This window comes from Lynx rufus, unplaced genomic scaffold (genome assembly GCF_022079265.1).
Source record: "Lynx rufus isolate CCGP_SWC_20201006 ecotype Redwood Valley unplaced genomic scaffold, mLynRuf1.p SCAF_17, whole genome shotgun sequence".
In the NCBI taxonomy this organism is placed as follows: domain Eukaryota; kingdom Metazoa; phylum Chordata; class Mammalia; order Carnivora; family Felidae; genus Lynx; species Lynx rufus.
The window spans coordinates 13,639,583-13,645,496 of NW_025814831.1; positions in this window are offsets into that span (position 1 = coordinate 13,639,583).

Below are 5,914 nucleotides of genomic sequence, written 5' to 3' on the forward strand. Positions count from 1 at the left end.
TGGACATTTAGGCTCTTTCCATAATTTGGCTATTGTTGAAAGTGCTGCTATAAACATTGGGGTACAAGTGCCCCTATGCATCATCACTCCTGTATCCCTTGGGTAAATTCCTAGCAGTGCTATTGCTGGATCATAGGGTAGATCTATTTTAAATTTTTTGATGAACCTCCACACTGTTTTCCAGAGTGGCTGCAGCCATTCTGGAATACAAATAATTTTCAAATACAATGCCCAAACGGTAGCCCAAGAATATCAGGAACCCCCAGAAATCAGACTCTGAGCAAGAGAAGGCAGAAAGAGACCTGCAAACCCTTCAGGCTTTGAAGTCATCAGGCACAGGCTATGAGACAGCTGTGCAAGCTAAGTTTACATAAATAAGAACCAAGGTTGGAAATATTTCTAGGGAAAGAGAGGGTTAGTTAACTGGATCACAGGTTGTTATAACAAAACAATCCAGATAAAAAGTAAAGGATGTCAGGGCACCTGGTTGGCTCAGTCGGTTAAGCGTCTGACTCATTAAATGAGCTCATAAAATGATCATGACCTGAGCCTGGTTTCGGCCCAGGTCATGATCTCACAGTTCGTGAGTTCGAGCCCTGTGTTGGGCTCTACACTGACAGCTCAGAGCCCGCTTGGGATTCTCTCTCTCCTTTTCTCTCTCTTCCCCTCCCACCACTCACCGTGTCTCTCTCTCAAAATAAATAAATAAACTTAGGAAAAATAACAAAGGATGTCAGACTAGATTCGAGAGAAAGACTGTGGAAAATACAAAAGATAGGGTAGATTTAGAAGAGACAATAAGAGACTGTCAGATGGAGTCCCCCAAAGGGAGGATAGGAGGGCAGGGGTGACTCTTAATTTTGGCTCAGGTTGTGATCCCAGGGTCGTGGGATGGAGTCTTGCATTGGGCTCTGTGCTAACTGTGGAGCCTGTTTGAGATTCTCTCTCTCCCTTGCTCTCCTTATCTCTCTCTCCCTTTCTCCTTCTGCCCCTCTCCAGCTCGTGCTCTCTCTCACTCTAAAATTTAAAAAAAAGAGGGTAGAAGGCAATACTTGAAGAATCATGGTTGAGAATGTCATACAGGTGATGAAAAACAGCACGTTAGCCAACTGTATATAGTGGTTACACTGGTTGTTTGCTTCATACTAATAGTTTTATTTATTAAAATGTTTGAGATAATTAGAGCTTCACATGCAGTTGTAAGAAATAATACAGAGGAATCCAGCATAACTTTGAATCCACTTTCCTCCAAGGAGATAACTTGCAAACTATATATGGTACAATATTCCAATCAGGATACTAGCATGGATACAGTCAAGATACACAAAGACAATGCTACCATCACCACAAGGATACCTGCTGTTGCTATTTTATAACCACACCCACCTCCTTAAGCCCTGGCAACCACGAATCTATTCTCCATTTCAATCACTTTATCATTTCAAGAATGGTCCATAAATGAGATCCTAGAGTATGCAACCTTTTGGGATTGGCTTTTTTCACCCAGCATAGTTCTCTGGCTATTCATCTAGGTTGTTGCATTGCTTTTTATTGATGAATGCCATTCCATGGTGTGGATGTCCGGTATCTTGTTTTACCATTCACCCATAAAAGAACATCAGGGTTGTTTCCAGTTTAGGGCTATTACAAAGAAATTGCTATAAATATTTGTGTACAGGTTTTTATGTGAATGTAAGTCTTCAGTCTCTACAATAGATGTCCAGGAGTGCAATTGCTGGTGCTCATAATTCGTTTTCCTTTAAGAAAATAACAAACTGTTCTCCACTGGTATTATGAGCGGTCCAGTTTCTCTGCATCCTTACCAGCATTTGGTGTTGTCACTACTGTTTCATTTTAGCTATTAAGTGTATAGAGACATCTGATTGTAGATTTAATGTGCATTTCCCTAATGGCTAATGATGGTGACCATCTCATGTGTATTTCCTGTCTGTACATCCTCTTTGGTAAAATGCTCATATCTTTGGTCATTTTCTAATTGGATTGTGTGTGGGTTTTTTGTTATTGTTGTTTTGAATGTTCTTTTTATGAAAAAATATTTTGTCTGACATTATGGTTTGCAAGTAAATTCCCCCAGTCTCTATCTTTTCATCTAGAATCTATCATCAAGGAAGTTTCTATTTTTGATGAAGTGCTTTTTATCAACTTTTTTGATAAAATTGGAGTCCAAGAATTTTTCCTTCTTCGAGTTCACAAGGAATTTCTCTTTTTTTTTTTTTTTTTTTTTTTTTTTTTTTTTTTTTTTTTTTTGGTAAATGGGTTATAGTTTTACATTTTACATTTAAAGGCAGGGTCCAGGGGCGCCTGGGTGGCTCAGTCGGTTAAGCGTCCGACTTCGGCTGAGGTCATGATCTCGCGGTCCGTGATTTCGAGCCCCGCGTCGGGCTCTGTGCTGACAGCTCAGAGCCTGGAGCCTGCTTCGGATTCTGTGTCTCCCTCTCTCTCTGACCTCCCCTGTTCATGCTCTGTCTCTCTCTGTCTCAAAAATAAAAACATTAAAAAAATTTTTTTAAAAATAAAAAATAAAATAAAAATAAAGGCAAGGTCCATTTTTAGTTAATGTTGTATAAGGTGTAAAAATTAGATCAAGTTTCTTTTGTGTATGTGTGTGCCTATGGATGTCCTAATGCTCCAGCATCATTTGTTGCAAAGGTTCTCTTGCCTCCATCAAATTAATTTTTGCACTTTTGTAAAAAAAAAAAAAAAATTCAGTTGGACATATTTACATAGGTCTATTTTCTGCGTTTATATTCTGATTAATCTCTATGTGTATCCCTTTACCAATACCAATCTTGATTACTGTGGCTGAATGTAGTAGGCTGAATGGTGGCTCCCAAAAAGACATGATCACATCCTAACCCCCAGAACCCACGAATATCCCCTTATACAGCAAAAGGGTAATATTACATTATATGACAAAAGAGGTCATTAAGGATCTTGATAGGAAGTTTCCAGTGAAACATCTGGGCCTGAAGATTTCTTTCGGGGGAGATTTTTAATTACAAATGCATAGGGTTAACAACGCTAGGGCTATTCAAATGATCTATTTTATATTAGGTAAGTTGGGGTAGTTTGTGTTTTTCAAGGAATTGGTCTATTTCATCTCAGCTGTCAGATTTATGTGCATAGAGCAGTTGATAGTATTCCCTTCTTACCCTTTTGATGCCTGCAGGGTCTGTAATGATATCCCATTTCATTCCTCACTTGGACCATTTGTCTTTTTTCTCCTTTGTCAGTCTTTGTAGAGGTTTGTCAATTTTATTGATCTTTTCAAAGAATCATCTCTTTTTTTAATTGACTTCCTCTATTATTTTTGCTTCCAATTTCATTGATTTCTGCTCTAACCTCTATTCCTTCCTCTTTCCTGTACGCTGTGGATCTATTTTGCTCTTCTTTTCCTAGGTCTTGAGGTGAAAGGTTAGGTGATTATCTGAGAATTTTCCTCTTTTCTAACCAATGCATAACTATAAATTTTCCCTCCACTGCCTTAGCTGTGTCCTACAAATTGTAACATGCTATTAAAATTTGTATTTTAGTTTTCATTCAGCTCATTTTTATTGTTAAAATAATGTATTTTTATTGTTCTTCAGTTAATTTGTTTTTTTTAATTTCCCTTGAGACTTCTTCTTTAATACATGGGCTATATATACATATGTTGTCTAGTCTCCATTTGCTAGAGACATACCTGTTCTCTTTTTGCTACAGATTTCTAGTTTGAGTCTATTGTGATTGCAGAACACACTCTGTATGATTTCTATTCTTTTATTTTTTAAAAATGTTTGTTTACTTTTTTATAATTTTGTTTTTATTATTACATTTCTTTATTTTTGAGAGGCAGAGAGAGACAGAGCATGAGTGGGGGAGGGGAAGAGAGAGAGGGAGACACAGAATCTGAAGCAGGCTCCAGGCTCTAAGCCATCAGCCCAGAGCCCGATGCGGGGCTCAAACCCACGAACTGTGAGATCATGACCTGAGCCGAAGTTGTATCCTTAACCACCTCAGCCACCCAGGCGCCCTGATTTCTATTCTTTTAAATTTATTGAGGTTTGTTTTAGGGCCCAGGATATGATCTACCTAGGTATATTTTGTGGGCACTTGAAAAGAAAGTTCATTGTGCTTTGTTGGGTGGAATTCTATAAATGTTGATTGGATCCTGTGGTTGATGCTGTTGTTGAAGTTCCTCGACAACATTGCTGATTTTCTGTCCAGTTGCTCTATCAATTTTGAGAGGGTGTTGAAGTTTCCAGCTGTAGTTGTGGAACTGTTTATTTTTCCTTTCAGTTCTATCCACACATTCTGAAGCTCTGTTGTTTGGATCATATACATTTAGGATTACTATGTCTTCTTGATGGATTGACCCTTTTATTATTAAATCAAGTCCTTCTCTGTGTCTGGAAATTTTCTTTGTTCTGAGTCTTCTTTTTCTGATCTATAGCTCTGCAGCTTTCTTGTGGTTGTCTGCATGATACTTTTTTTTTTCTATCCTTTTACTCTGTCTACATTAAAAAATTTTTTTTTAAATGTTTATTTATTTTTTAGAGAGAGACAGAGCGTGAGTGGGGAAGGAGCAGAGACAGAAGGAGATACAGATTCTGAAGCAGGCTCCAGGCTCTGAGCTGTCAGCACAGAGCCTGTTGCAGGGCTCGAACTCATGAACCATGAGATCATGACCTGAGCTGAAGTCAGACGCTTACCGACCGAGCCACCCAGGAACCCAACATTGTTATATTTAAAGGGAGTTTCTTGTAAATGACATATGCTTGGGCTGTTTTTAACCCACTCTGCCAATCCGTGTCTTTTAATTGGTGTATTTAGACCATTTATATTTTATAATTATTGGCATGTTGGGGCTTAAGTCTGCTATTTCATTTTTGGTGCTTAGCTGTTTTCTTTTTCCCACTATTCTATGGGGTTACTTGAGTAGTTTTTAGAATTCCATTTTGATTTATCTGTAGTGTTTTAAGTGTGTTTCTTTGTATGGCTTTTTAGTGTCTGCTCTGTGTGTTTGTGTGTGTGTATATGTATATACATACACAAGAATGTGTGTGCATATATATGTACATATGCAAGTATGTATATACATAAATATAAATTATATATATATACATATATATATATGTAGTCTTATCATAGTTGACCAATGTCATTTTACCAGTTCAAGAAAAGTGTGGAAAGTTTGCCTATATCCCTTTACCCTGTTGCATATATTTATGTTAGGTGTTTCTTCCTTATACATTAAGATACACATCAGACAGTGTTATGATCTTTTTTTCAACAACCAAATGTACTTTAGAAAACTCAGTATGAGAAGGGAAGCCGGTTGTATTTATCCATATTTTTGTTTGCCACGTTCTTTTTTTCTGATGTTCCAAGATTTCTTTTATTGTTTCCTTTTTCCTTGGAGAATCTCATTTAGTCATTTTCTTAAGGTAATTTTCCACCAACAGATTGCCTCTGTGTTCCTTCACCTGGGAATGCTTTGATTTCTCCTTCACTCATGAGGAATATTTCCCCTGGGTATAGGATTCTGGATTAACAATTCTTTCAGCACGTGAAAAATGTTGTGCCATTTCCCTCTGGCCTCTTTGGTTTCTGATGAGACATTTGCTGTCATTCAAATTGTTTCCCCCTATAGTTAAGGTGCTTCTCCCTGCTTTCAATACTTCTTTAGTTTTCAGAAGCTTGACTATAATGCAAATGGTGCTGTTTCTCTAGGTTTACTGTGTTTGGAGTAGACTCAGTTTTTTGAATCTGTAGGTTTATGGATTTTGCCATATTGCAGGAGTTTTCAGCCATTATTTCCTTGGGTACTTTTTCAGCCCGGTCTTCTTTCTACCTGTCTTTTGAGTCTCCAATAACGTGAATGTTGGATCTTCGTGAAGACCCACAGGTCTCT